Raw genomic sequence first — 15,001 nt, 5'->3', positions numbered from 1 at the left:
TGTCATGCAGATTCGGGTGTCATCTCCAAAGGAAGACTCGGTGCTGTGGCTTACATCCTTGTCTATGTCAGAAATGAGGATGAGGAACAAGATGGGAACGAGTACTGTGCCTTGCGGAACAGAGCTTTTTACCGTAGCCGCCTTAGACTTGACTCTGTTGACTACTACTCTTTGTGTTCTGTTTGTGAGGAAGTTATAGATCTATCTACCAACTTTTCCTGTTATTCCTTTAGCACCCATTTTGTGCGCTGTTACGCCATGGTCACACTTGTCGAAGGCTTTTGCAAAGTCTGTGTATATTACAACTGCATTCTTTTTGTCTTCTAGTGCATCTAGGACCTTGTCGTAGTGATCCAGTAGCTGAGACAGACAGGAGCGACCTGTTCTAAACCCATGTTGCCCTGGGTTGTTTAATTGATGGGTATCTAGGTTGTGTACAACAGACTACTAAATAGCTAACGAGCTTGTATAACCCATAATCTAAGTTATATATGATATTCCTGTCATGTTTCAAGAAAGAGCAGATTAAATTATATTTCTGTGACAGAACTGTTGGGTACAATAATCCGGGCATAAGCCCACCCCGGTGGGTGATTATCGGAACCTACATGGTTGAAGACAAGGTTCGACTCCTGCCCTGTCCTGATTGAGTATTTTGGGCTATTCTAGTTTCCAAAGGTTTACGTGTCTGACCAATACATGAGAGAGAAGAGTGAGCACACGGGACCTTGTAAACACTACCAACTTTGTTACAATGTGTGTTTAATCAACCAATTTTTAACAGGTTCTCATTGTATGGTAAAACTAGTACATTTTACTTGGCTATCGCTTAATATAACATTAAGTATTACATTAAATCTTTGATACATTTTTTTTTCCATTATTATCAGATCGATTTCGGCTGATTTATGGCAAAAATATATATATATATATTTATATATATATATATATATATATATATATATATATATATATATTATATATATATATATATATATATATATATATATATATATATATATATATATATATATATATATATATATATATATATATATATATATACTGAGAGGGGGACAATATATCTGAAATACGAAGGGAAACACTGGTCAGAGAAATAGCAAATATTGAACTTAAGCTGAAGGAATCTTATAGGAGACAAGAATCTCAGGAAGAATTCAAAGCCATAAAGAAAACTAAAAAAAATAATACTTCTCTTATGCCAAATCTATGGGAAAAACAACATTCAATACTGGGCCCCTGCTTAGACGAAATGGGACATACACAGATGACAGCAAAGAAATGAGTGAGATACTAAAGTCCCAATACGACTCAATGTTCAGCGAGCCGTTACCAAGACTAAGGGTCGACAATCTCAATGAATTCTTTACGACCGAAACCAAAAATCTGGTCATCTCAAAAATCTCTGATATTATCCTAACACCACAAGACTTTGAAAAGGCAATAAAAGACATGGCCATGCACTCTACCCCAGGCCCAGACTCATGGAAGTCCGTGTTCGTGTTAATCAAAAACTGCAAGAAGCCCCTGTCACGTGCCTTCAGCATTCTATGGAGAGGGAACATGGGCACAGGGGTCATCCCACTCACTAAAAACAACAGACATAGCCCCACTCCACTAAGGCGGCAGTAAAGCAATTTCAAAGAACTACAGACCGATCGCACTAACATCCCACATCATAAACATCTTTGAGAGTTCTAGGAAGCAAGATCGCCAACCACCTAGATACCCCTCAATTACACAACCCATGGCAAGAAGAGTTTAGAGCAGGTAGCTCCTGCCTGTCTCAGCTACTGGACCACTATGACAAGGTCCTGGATGCTATAGAGGATAAACAATATGCAGATGTAATGTACACAGACTTCGCGAAAGCCATCGACAAGTGCGACCACACTGTAATAGGGCACAAAATGCTTGATAAAGAAATAAGATGAAAAGTTGGTAAATGAACCCATAACTCCGTAACAAATAGAACACGAAGAGTAATAGTAAATAGAGTAAAGTCTGGGGCAGCTACTGTGAAAAGCTTTGTTCCATAAGGCACAGTACTCGCTCCTATCCTGTTCTTCAACCTCATGTCTGACACAGATGTAAGCTATAGCTCCATGTCTTCCTCTGCGGATGACACCTGAATTGCCATGACAGTGTCCTCCATCGAAGACACCGCAAGACTTCAAGCGGACATCAACCAAATCTTCAAATTGGCCACTCGAAACAATATGAAGTTCAATGAAGAGAAATTTCAACTACTCAGATATGTTGTTAGGTAAGACACATATGCAACAGTTAGGTATCTTTATTATGAAACGTTTCGCCTACACAGTAGGCTTCTTCAGTCAAGTACAGAAAAGTAGATAGAAGCAGAAGATACTTGAAGACGATGTAATCAGTCCATCACCCTTAAAGTTTTGAGGTGGTCGGTATTTTATACCATTTTAATTACTCAGATATGGAAAACTTGAAGAATTTAAAACTGTATCAGGGTATATAACAAATTCTAACCTTACAATGGAGTGAAACAGTAATGTGAAGGACCTGGGAGTGATAATAGCAGAGTATCTAGCCTTCAAAAACCACAACAATGTATTTACCGCATCTGCTAGAGAAATGATAGGATGGATAATGAGAACCTTCAAAACTAGGGACGCCAAGCCCATGATGATCCCCTTCAAATCGCTTGTGTTCTCTAGGCTGGAATACTGCTGTACACTAATGGCCCCCATCAAGCCTGGCGAAATTGCCGACATGGAGAGTGTACAAAGAACTTTCAGGACACACATAAGTACGATAAAGCACCTAAATTAATGAGAACGGTTAAAGTCCCTTGATTTGTATTCCCTGGACCGCAGGCGAGAGAGATACATGATTATATACACTTGGAAAACCCTAGACGTAGAGGGATTAGTACCAAACTTGCACACGAAAATCACTCTCTATGAAAGGAAAAGACTCGGCAGGAGATGCAACATTCCCCCGATGAAAAGCAGGGGCGCCACGAGTACACTGAGAGATAACATAACTTAAGAAATCGTAATGACACGATTGCAAATAAACCATACCCCCGGCCGGGATTGAACCCGCGGTCATAGAGTCTCAAAACTCCAGCCCGTCGCGCTAGCCACTAGACCAGCTAGCCACAATAAGATTCATCCAACTAGGTATATTTCTACACCATAGGAAAGTTAGCACAGGCACCTCTGTGACCACAAATGCAAGTTTTTACAGGAGATGCAACATTCCCCCGATGAAAAGCAGGGGCGCTACGAGTACACTGAGAGACAACATAATAAGTGTCAGGGGCCCAAGACTGTGCAACTGCCTCCCAGTATACATAATGGGGATTACCAATAGACTCCTGGCTGTCTTCAAGAAGGAGCTGGACAGACACCTAAAGTCAGTACCTGACCAGCCGGGCTATGGTTCGTAAGTCAGTTTGCGTGTGGCCAGCAGTAACAGCCTGGTTCATCAGACCCTGATCCACCACGAGGCCTGGTCTCAGACCGGGCCGCATAAGGTTTATAAAATGTGGGTTTCTTTTTCTGCTCAAAATTATTTTTCAATAACGTGAATCTGAAGCAAAACTGGAATCTTATAAATTCTGAAGCAACAGCGAGGGAAATAATGTTGGGAAATAATGTTGGGAAATAATGTTGGGAAATAATGTTGGGAAATAATGTTGGTAAATAATGTTGGGAAATAATGTTGAGAAATAATGTTGAGAAATAATGTTGGGAAATAATGTTGGGAAATAATGTTGGGAAATAATGTTGGGAAATAATGTTGGGAAATAATGTTGGGAAATAATGTTGGGAAATAATGTTGGGAAATAATGTTGGGAAAAATTGTTGGGAAATAATGTTGGGAAATAATGTTGGGAAATAATGTTGGGAAATAATGTTGGGAAATAATGTTGAGAAATAATGTTGGGAAATAATGTTGGGAAATAATGTTGGGAAATAATGTTGGGAAATAATGTTGAGAAATAATGTTGGGAAATAATGTTGGGAAATAATGTTGAGAAATAATGTTGGGAAATAATGTTGGGAAATAATGTTGGGAAATAATGTTGGGAAATAATGTTGGGAAATAATGTTGGGAAATAATGTTGGGAAATAATGTTGAGAAATAATGTTGGGAAATAATGTTGGGAAATAATGTTGGGAAATAATGTTGGGAAATAATGTTGGGAAATAATGTTGGGAAATAATGTTGAGAAATAATGTTGGGAAATAATGTTGGGAAATAATGTTGGGAAATAATGTTGGGAAATAATGTTGAGAAATAATGTTGGGAAATAATGTTGGGAAATAAATGTTGGGAAATAAATGTTGGGAAATAATGTTGGGAAATAATGTTGAGAAATAATGTTGGGAAATAATGTTGGGAAATAATGTTGAGAAATAATGTTGGGAAATAATGTTGAGAAATAACGTTGGGAAATAATGTTGGGAAATAATGTTGGGAAATAAATGTTGGGAAATAAATGTTGGGAAATAATGTTGGGAAATAATGTTGAGAAATAATGTTGGGAAATAATGTTGAGAAATAATGTTGGGAAATAATGTTGAGAAATAATGTTGGGAAATAATGTTGAGAAATAATGTTGGGAAATAATGTTGAGAAATAATGTTGGGAAATAATGTTGAGAAATAATGTTGGGAAATAATGTTGAGAAATAATGTTGGGAAATAATGTTGAGAAATAATGTTGGGAAATAATGTTGGGAAATAATGTTGAGAAATAATGTTGGGAAATAATGTTGGGAAATAATGTTGAGAAATAATGTTGGGAAATAATGTTGGGAAATAAATGTTGGGAAATAAATGTTGGGAAATAATGTTGGGAAATAATGTTGAGAAATAATGTTGGGAAATAATGTTGAGAAATAATGTTGGGAAATAATGTTGAGAAATAATGTTGGGAAATAATGTTGGGAAATAAATGTTGGGAAATAATGTTGGGAAATAATGTTGGGAAATAAATGTTGGGAAATAAATGTTGGGAAATAAATGTTGGGAAATAAATGTTGGGAAATAAATGTTGGGAAATAAATGTTGGGAAATAATGTTGGGAAATAAATGTTGGGAAATAATGTTGGGAAATAAATGTTGGGAAATAATGTTGGGAAATAAATGTTGGGAAATAAATGTTGGGAAATAAATGTTGGGAAATAATGTTGGGAAATAATGTTGGGAAATAATGTTGGGAAATAATGTTGGGAAATAAATGTTGGGAAATAAATGTTGGGAAATAAATGTTGGGAAATAAATGTTGGGAAACAATGTTGGGAAATAATGTTGGGAAATAATGTTGAGAAATAATGTTGGGAAATAATGTTGGGAAATAATGTTGGGAAATAAATGTTGGGAAATAATGTTGGGAAATAATGTTGGGAAATAATGTTGGGAAATAATGTTGGGAAATAATGTTGGGAAATAATGTTGGGAAATAATGTTGGGAAATAATGTTGAGAAATAATGTTGGGAAATAATGTTGAGAAATAATGTTGGGAAATAATGTTGGGAAATAATGTTGGGAAATAAATGGTGGGAAATAATGTTGGGAAATAATGTTGAGAAATAATGTTGAGAAATAATGTTGGGAAATAATGTTGGGAAATAAATGTTGGGAAATAATGTTGGGAAATAATGTTGGGAAATAATGTTGAGAAATAATGTTGGGAAATAATGTTGGGAAATAATGTTGGAGAAATAATGTTGGGAAATAATGTTGGGAAATAATGTTGGGAAATAATGTTGGGAAATAATGTTGGGAAATAATGTTGGGAAATAATGTTGGGAAATAATGTTGGGAAATAATGTTGAGAAATAATGTTGGGAAATAATGTTGGGAAATAATGTTGGGAAATAATGTTGGGAAATAATGTTGGGAAATAATGAAGGAAATAATGTTGGGAAATAATGTTGGGAAATAATGTTGGGAAATAATGTTGGGAAATAATGTTGGGAAATAAATGTTGGGAAATAATGTTGGGAAATAATGTTGGGAAATAATGTTGAGAAATAATGTTGGGAAATAAATGTTGGGAAATAAATGTTGGGAAATAATGTTGGGAAATATTGTTGAGAAATAATGTTGGGAAATAATGTTGGGAAATAATGTTGGGAAATAAATGTTGGGAAATAAATGTTGGGAAATATTGTTGGGAAATAATGTTGAGAAATAATGTTGGGAAATAATGTTGGGAAATAAATGTTGGGAAATAAATGTTGGGAAATAAATGTTGGGAAATAAATGTTGGGAAATAATGTTGGGAAATAATGTTGGGAAATAATGTTGGGAAATAATGTTGGGAAATAATGTTGGGAAATAATGTTGAGAAATAATGTTGGGAAATAATGTTGAGAAATAATGTTGGGAAATAATGTTGAGAAATAATGTTGAGAAATAATGTTGGGAAATAATGTTGGGAAATAATGTTGGGAAATAATGTTGGGAAATAATGTTGTGAAATAATGTTGGGAAATAATGTTGAGAAATGATGTTGGGAAATAAATGTTGGGAAATAAATGTTGGGAAATAATGTTGGGAAATAATGTTGAGAAATAATGTTGGGAAATAATGTTGGGAAATAATGTTGGGAAATAATGTTGAGAAATAATGTTGGGAAATAAATGTTGGGAAATAAATGTTGGGAAATAAATGTTGGGAAATAAATGTTGGGAAATAAATGTTGGGAAATAATGTTGGGAAATAAGGTTGGGAAATAAATGTTGGGAAATAAATGTTGGGTAATAATGTTGGGAAATAATGTTGAGAAATAATGTTGGGAAATAATGTTGGGAAATAATGTTGGGAAATAATGTTGGGAAATAATGTTGGGAAATAATGTTGGGAAATAATGTTATGAAATAATGTTGGGAAATAATGTTGGGAAATAATGTTGGGAAACAATGTTGGGAAATAATGTTGGGAAATAATGTTGGGAAATAATGTTGGGAAATAATGTTGGGAAATAATGTTGGGAAATAATGTTGGGAAATAATGTTGGGAAATAATGTTGAGAAATAATGTTGGGAAATAATGTTGGGAAATAATGTTGGGAAATAATGTTGGGAAATAATGTTGGGAAATAATGTTGAGAAATAATGTAGGGAAATAATGTTGAGAAATAATGTTGGGAAATAATGTTGGGAAATAATGTTGGGAAATAATGTTGGGAAATAATGTTGGGAAATAATGTTGGGAAATAATGTTGAGAAATAATGTTGGGAAATAATGTTGGGAAATAATGTTGGGAAATAATGTTGGGAAATAATGTTGGGAAATAATGTTGAGAAATAATGTTGGGAAATAATGTTGGGAAATAATGTTGGGAAATAATGTTGGGAAATAATGTTGGGAAATAATGTTGGGAAATAATGTTGGGAAATAATGTTGGGAAACAATGTTGGGAAATAATGTTGGGAAATAATGTTGGGAAATAATGTTGAGAAATAATGTTGGGAAATAATGTTGGGAAATAATGTTGGGAAATAATGTTGGGAAATAATGTTGGGAAATAATGAAGGAAATAATGTTGGGAATAATGTTGGGAAATAATGTTGGGAAATAATGTTGGGAAATAATGTTGGGAAATAAAGTTGGGAAATAATGTTGGGAAATAATGTTGGGAAATAATGTTGAGAAATAATGTTGGGAAATAAATGTTGGGAAATAAATGTTGGGAAATAATGTTGGGAAATAATGTTGAGAAATAATGTTGGGAAATAATGTTGAAAAATAAATGTTGGGAAATAAATGTTGGGAAATAAATGTTGGGAAATAATGTTGGGAAATAATGTTGAGAAATAATGTTGACAAATAATGTTGGGAAATAATGTTGGGAAATATTGTTGAGAAATAATGTTGGGAAATAATGTTGGGAAATAATGTTGGGAAATAAATGTTGGGAAATAAATGTTGGGAAATAATGTTGGGAAATAATGTTGAGAAATAATGTTGGGAAATAATGTTGAGAAATAAATGTTGGGAAATAAATGTTGGGAAATAAATGTTGGGAAATAAATGTTGGGAAATAATGTTGGGAAATAATGTTGGGAAATAATGTTGGGAAATAATGTTGGGAAATAATGTTGGGAAATAATGTTGTGAAATAATGTTGGGAAATAATGTTGAGAAATAATGTTGAGAAATAATGTTGGGAAATAATGTTGAGAAATAATGTTGGGAAATAATGTTGGGAAATAATGTTGGGAAATAATGTTGGGAAATAATGTTGGGAAATAATGTTGAGAAATAATGTTGGGAAATAATGTTGAGAAATAATGTTGGGAAATAATGTTGAGAAATAATGTTGAGAAATAATGTTGGGAAATAATGTTGAGAAATAATGTTGGGAAATAATGTTGGGAAATAATGTTGGGAAATAATGTTGGGAAATAATGTTGAGAAATAATGTTGGGAAATAATGTTGAGAAATAATGTTGAGAAATAATGTCGGGAAATAATGTTGAGAAATAATGTTGGGAAATAATGTTGAGAAATAATGTTGAAAAATAATGTTGGGAAATAATGTTGAGAAATAATGTTGGGAAATAATGTTGGGAAATAATGTTGGGAAATAATGTTGGGAAATAATGTTGAGAAATAATGTTGGGAAATAATGTTGAGAAATAATGTTGAGAAATAATGTTGGGAAATAATGTTGAGAAATAATTTTGGGAAATAATGTTGGGAAATAATGTTGAGAAATAATGTTGAGAAATAATGTTGAGAAATAATGTTGAGAAATAATGTTGGGAAATAATGTTGGGAAATAATGTTGGGAAATAATGTTGTGAAATAATGTTGGGAAATAATGTTGAGAAATAATGTTGAGAAATATTGTTGGGAAATAATGTTGAGAAATAATGTTGGGAAATAATGTTGGGAAATAATGTTGGGAAATAATGTTGGGAAATAATGTTGGGAAATAATGTTGAGAAATAATGTTGGGAAATAATGTTGAGAAATAATGTTGGGAAATAATGTTGAGAAATAATGTTGAGAAATAATGTTGGGAAATAATGTTGAGAAATAATGTTGGGAAATAATGTTGGGAAATAATGTTGGGAAATAATGTTGGGAAATAATGTTGAGAAATAATGTTGGGAAATAATGTTGAGAAATAATGTTGAGAAATAATGTCGGGAAATAATGTTGAGAAATAATGTTGGGAAATAATGTTGAGAAATAATGTTGAAAAATAATGTTGGGAAATAATGTTGAGAAATAATGTTGGGAAATAATGTTGGGAAATAATGTTGGGAAATAATGTTGGGAAATAATGTTGAGAAATAATGTTGGGAAATAATGTTGAGAAATAATGTTGAGAAATAATGTTGGGAAATAATGTTGAGAAATAATTTTGGGAAATAATGTTGGGAAATAATGTTGAGAAATAATGTTGGAAAATAATGTTGGGAAATAATGTTGGGAAATAATGTTGAGAAATAATGTTGAGAAATAATGTTGGGAAATAATGTTGAGAAATAATGTTGGGAAATAAATGTTGGGAAATAATGTTGGGAAATAATGTTGAGAAATAATGTTGAGAAATAATATTGGGAAATAATGTTGGGAAATAATGTTGAGAAATAATGTTGGGAAATAAATGTTGGGAAATAATGTTGGGAAATAATGTTGAGAAATAATGTTGAGAAATAATGTTGGGAAATAATGTTGAGAAATAATGTTGGGAAATAATGTTGAAAAATAACGTTGGGAAATAATGTTGGGAAATAATGTTGGGAAATAATGTTGAGAAATAATGTTGGGAAATAAATGTTGGGAAATAATGTTGGGAAATAATGTTGGGAAATAATGTTGAGAAATAATGTTGGGAAATAAATGTTGGGAAATAATGTTGGGAAATAATGTTGGGAAATAATGTTGGGAAATAATGTTGAGAAATAACGTTGGGAAATAAATGTTGGGAAATAAATTTTGGGAAATAATGTTGGGTAATAATGTTGGGAAATAATGTTGGGAAATAATGTTGAGAAATAATGTTGGGAAATAATGTTGGGAAATAATGTTGGGAAATAATGTTGAGAAATAATGTTGAGAAATAATGTTGGGAAATAATGTTGAGAAATAATGTTGGGAAATAAATGTTGGGAAATAATGTTGGGAAATAATGTTGAGAAATAATGTTGAGAAATAATGTTGGGATATAATGTTGGGAAATAATGTTGAGAAATAATGTTGGGAAATAAATGTTGGGAAATAATGTTGGGAAATAATGTTGAGAAATAATGTTGAGAAATAATGTTGGGAAATAATGTTGAGAAATAATGTTGGGAAATAATGTTTGGAAATAATGTTGAGAAATAATGTTGGGAAATAATGTTGGGAAATAATGTTGGGAAATAATGTTGGGAAATAATGTTGGGAAATAAATGTTGGGAAATAATGTTGGGAAATAATGTTGGGAAATAATGTTGGGAAATAATGTTGGGAAATAATGTTGAGAAATAATGTTGGGAAATAATGTTGAGAAATAATGTTGAGAAATAATGTTGGGAAATAATGTTGAGAAATAATGTTGGGAAATAATGTTGGGAAATAATGTTGAGAAATAATGCTGGGAAATAATGTTGGGAAATAATGTTGGGAAATAATGTTGAGAAATAATGTTGAGAAATAATGTTGGGAAATAATGTTGAGAAATAATGTTGGGAAATAAATGTTGGGAAATAATGTTGGGAAATAATGTTGAGAAATAATGTTGAGAAATAATGTTGGGAAATAATGTTGAGAAATAATGTTGGGAAATAAATGTTGGGAAATAATGTTGAGAAATAATGTTGAGAAATAATGTTGGGAAATAATGTTGAGAAATAATGTTGGGAAATAATGTTGGGAAATAATGTTGAGAAATAATGCTGGGAAATAATGTTGGGAAATAATGTTGGGAAATAATGTTGAGAAATAATGTTGAGAAATAATGTTGGGAAATAATGTTGGGAAATAATGTTGAGAAATAATGTTGGGAAATAATGTTGAGAAATAATGTTGAGAAATAATGTTGGGAAATAATGTTGAGAAATAATGTTGGGAAATAATGTTGGGAAATAATGTTGAGAAATAATGCTGGGAAATAATGTTGGGAAATAATGTTGGGAAATAATGTTGAGAAATAATGTTGAGAAATAATGTTGGGAAATAATGTTGAGAAATAATGTTGGGAAATAAATGTTGGGAAATAATGTTGGGAAATAATGTTGAGAAATAATGTTGAGAAATAATGTTGGGAAATAATGTTGGGAAATAATGTTGAGAAATAATGTTGAGAAATAATGTTGGGAAATAATGTTGAATAATAATGTTGGGAAATAATGTTGGGAAATAATGTTGAGAAATAATGCTGTGAAATAATGTTGGGAAATAATGTTGGGAAATAATGTTGAGAAATAATGTTGAGAAATAATGTTGGGAAATAATGTTGAGAAATAATGTTGGGAAATAAATGTTGGGAAATAATGTTGGGAAATAATGTTGAGAAATAATGTTGAGAAATAATGTTGGGAAATAATGTTGGGAAATAATGTTGAGAAATAATGTTGGGAAATAAATGTTGGGAAATAATGTTGGGAAATAATGTTGGGAAATAATGTTGGGAAATAATGTTGAGAAATAATGTTGGGAAATAATGTTGAGAAATAATGTTGAGAAATAATGTTGGGAAATAATGTTGAAAAATAATGTTGGGAAATAATGTTGGGAAATAATGTTGAGAAATAATGTTGGAAAATAATGTTGGGAAATAATGTTGGGAAATAATGTTGAGAAATAATGTTGAGAAATAATGTTGGGAAATAATGTTGAGAAATAATGTTGGGAAATAAATGTTGGGAAATAATGTTGGGAAATAATGTTGAGAAATAATGTTGAGAAATAATATTGGGAAATAATGTTGGGAAATAATGTTGAGAAATAATGTTGGGAAATAAATGTTGGGAAATAATGTTGGGAAATAATGTTGAGAAATAATGTTGAGAAATAATGTTGGGAAATAATGTTGAGAAATAATGTTGGGAAATAATGTTGAGAAATAATGTTGGGAAATAATGTTGGGAAATAATGTTGGGAAATAATGTTGAGAAATAATGTTGGGAAATAAATGTTGGGAAATAATGTTGGGAAATAATGTTGGGAAATAATGTTGAGAAATAATGTTGGGAAATAAATGTTGGGAAATAATGTTGGGAAATAATGTTGGGAAATAATATATTATATTATCACACCGGCCGATTCCCACCAAGGCAGGGTGGCCCGAAAAAGAAAAACTTTCACCATCATTCACTCCATCACTGTCTTGCCAGAAGGGTGCTTTACACTACAGTTTTTAAACTGCAACATTAACACCCCTCCTTCAGAGTGCAGGCACTGTACTTCCCATCTCCAGGACTCAAGTCCGGCCTGCCGGTTTCCCTGAATCCCTTCATAAATGTTACTTTGCTCACACTCCAACAGCACGTCAAGTATTAAAAACCATTTGTCTCCATTCACTCCTATCAAACACGCTCACGCATGCCTGCTGGAAGTCCAAGCCCCTCGCACACAAAACCTCCTTTACCCCCTCCCTCCAACCCTTCCTAGGCCGACCCCTACCCCGCCTTCCTTCCACTACAGACTGATACACTCTTGAAGTCATTCTGTTTCGCTCCATTCTCTCTACATGTCCGAACCACCTCAACAACCCTTCCTCAGCCCTCTGGACAACAGTTTTGGTAATCCCGCACCTCCTCCTAACTTCCAAACTACGAATTCTCTGCATTATATTCACACCACACATTGCCCTCAGACATGACATCTCCACTGCCTCCAGCCTTCTCCTCGCTGCAACATTCATCACCCACGCTTCACACCCATATAAGAGCGTTGGTAAAACTATACTCTCATACATTCCCCTCTTTGCCTCCAAGGACAAAGTTCTTTGTCTCCACAGACTCCTAAGTGCACCACTCACTCTTTTTCCCTCATCAATTCTATGATTCACCTCATCTTTCATAGACCCATCCGCTGACACGTCCACTCCCAAATATCTGAATACGTTCACCTCCTCCATACTCTCTCCCTCCAATCTGATATTCAATCTTTCATCACCTAATCTTTTTGTTATCCTCGTAACCTTACTCTTTCCTGTATTCACCTTTAATTTCCTTCTTTTGCACACCCTACCAAATTCATCCACCAATCTCTGCAACTTCTCTTCAGAATCTCCCAAGAGCACAGTGTCATCAGCAAAGAGCAGCTGTGACAACTCCCATTTTGTGTGTGATTCTTTATCTTTTAACTCCACGCCTCTTGCCAAGACCCTCGCATTTACTTCTCTTACAACCCCATCTATAAATATATTAAACAACCACGGTGACATCACACATCCTTGTCTAAGGCCTACTTTTACTGGGAAAAAAAATAATGTTGGGAAATAATGTTGAGAAATAATGTTGGGAAATAAATGTTGGGAAATAATGTTGGGAAATAATGTTGAGAAATAATGTTGGGAAATAAATGTTGGGAAATAAATTTTGGGAAATAATGTTGGGTAATAATGTTGGGAAATAATGTTGGGAAATAATGTTGAGAAATAATGTTGGGAAATAATGTTGGGAAATAATGTTGGGAAATAATGTTGAGAAATAATGTTGAGAAATAATGTTGGGAAATAATGTTGAGAAATAATGTTGGGAAATAAATGTTGGGAAATAATGTTGGGAAATAATGTTGAGAAATAATGTTGAGAAATAATGTTGGGATATAATGTTGGGAAATAATGTTGAGAAATAATGTTGGGAAATAAATGTTGGGAAATAATGTTGGGAAATAATGTTGAGAAATAATGTTGAGAAATAATGTTGGGAAATAATGTTGAGAAATAATGTTGGGAAATAATGTTTGGAAATAATGTTGAGAAATAATGTTGGGAAATAATGTTGGGAAATAATGTTGGAAAATAATGTTGGGAAATAAATGTTGGGAAATAATGTTGGGAAATAATGTTGGGAAATAATGTTGGGAAATAATGTTGGGAAATAATGTTGGGAAATAATGTTGGGAAATAATGTTGAGAAATAATGTTGAGAAATAATGTTGGGAAATAATGTTGAGAAATAATGTTGGGAAATAATGTTGGGAAATAATGTTGAGAAATAATGCTGGGAAATAATGTTGGGAAATAATGTTGGGAATTAATGTTGAGAAATAATGTTGAGAAATAATGTTGGGAAATAATGTTGAGAAATAATGTTGGGAAATAAATGTTGGGAAATAATGTTGGGAAATAATGTTGAGAAATAATGTTGAGAAATAATGTTGGGAAATAATGTTGGGAAATAATGTTGAGAAATAATGTTGGGAAATAAATGTTGGGAAATAATGTTGGGAAATAATGTTGAGAAATAATGTTGAGAAATAATGTTGGGAAATAATGTTGAGAAATAATGTTGGGAAATAATGTTGAGAAATAATGTTGGGAAATAATGTTGGGAAATAATGTTGGGAAATAATGTTGAGAAATAATGTTGGGAAATAAATGTTGGGAAATAATGTTGGGAAATAATGTTGGGAAATAATGTTGAGAAATAATGTTGGGAAATAAATGTTGGGAAATAATGTTGGGAAATAATGTTGGGAAATAATGTTGAGAAATAATGTTGGGAAATAAATGTTGGGAAATAAATGTTGGGAAATAATTTTGGGAAATAATGCTGGGAAATAATGTTGGGAAATAATGTTGAGAAATAATGTTGGGAAATAATGTTGGGAAATAATGTTGGGAAATAATGTTGAGAAATAATGTTGAGAAATAATGTTGGGAAATAATGTTGAGAAATAATGTTGGGAAATAAATGTTGGGAAATAATGTTGGGAAATAATGTTGAGAAATAATGTTGAGAAATAATGTTGGGAAATAATGTTGGGAAATAATGTTGAGAAATAATGTTGGGAAATAAATGTTGGGAAATAATGT

Source organism: Cherax quadricarinatus, chromosome 68 (genome assembly GCF_038502225.1).
Source record: "Cherax quadricarinatus isolate ZL_2023a chromosome 68, ASM3850222v1, whole genome shotgun sequence".
Taxonomy (NCBI): Eukaryota; Metazoa; Arthropoda; class Malacostraca; order Decapoda; family Parastacidae; genus Cherax; species Cherax quadricarinatus.
Note: the sequence above shows the minus strand (reverse complement) of the source record.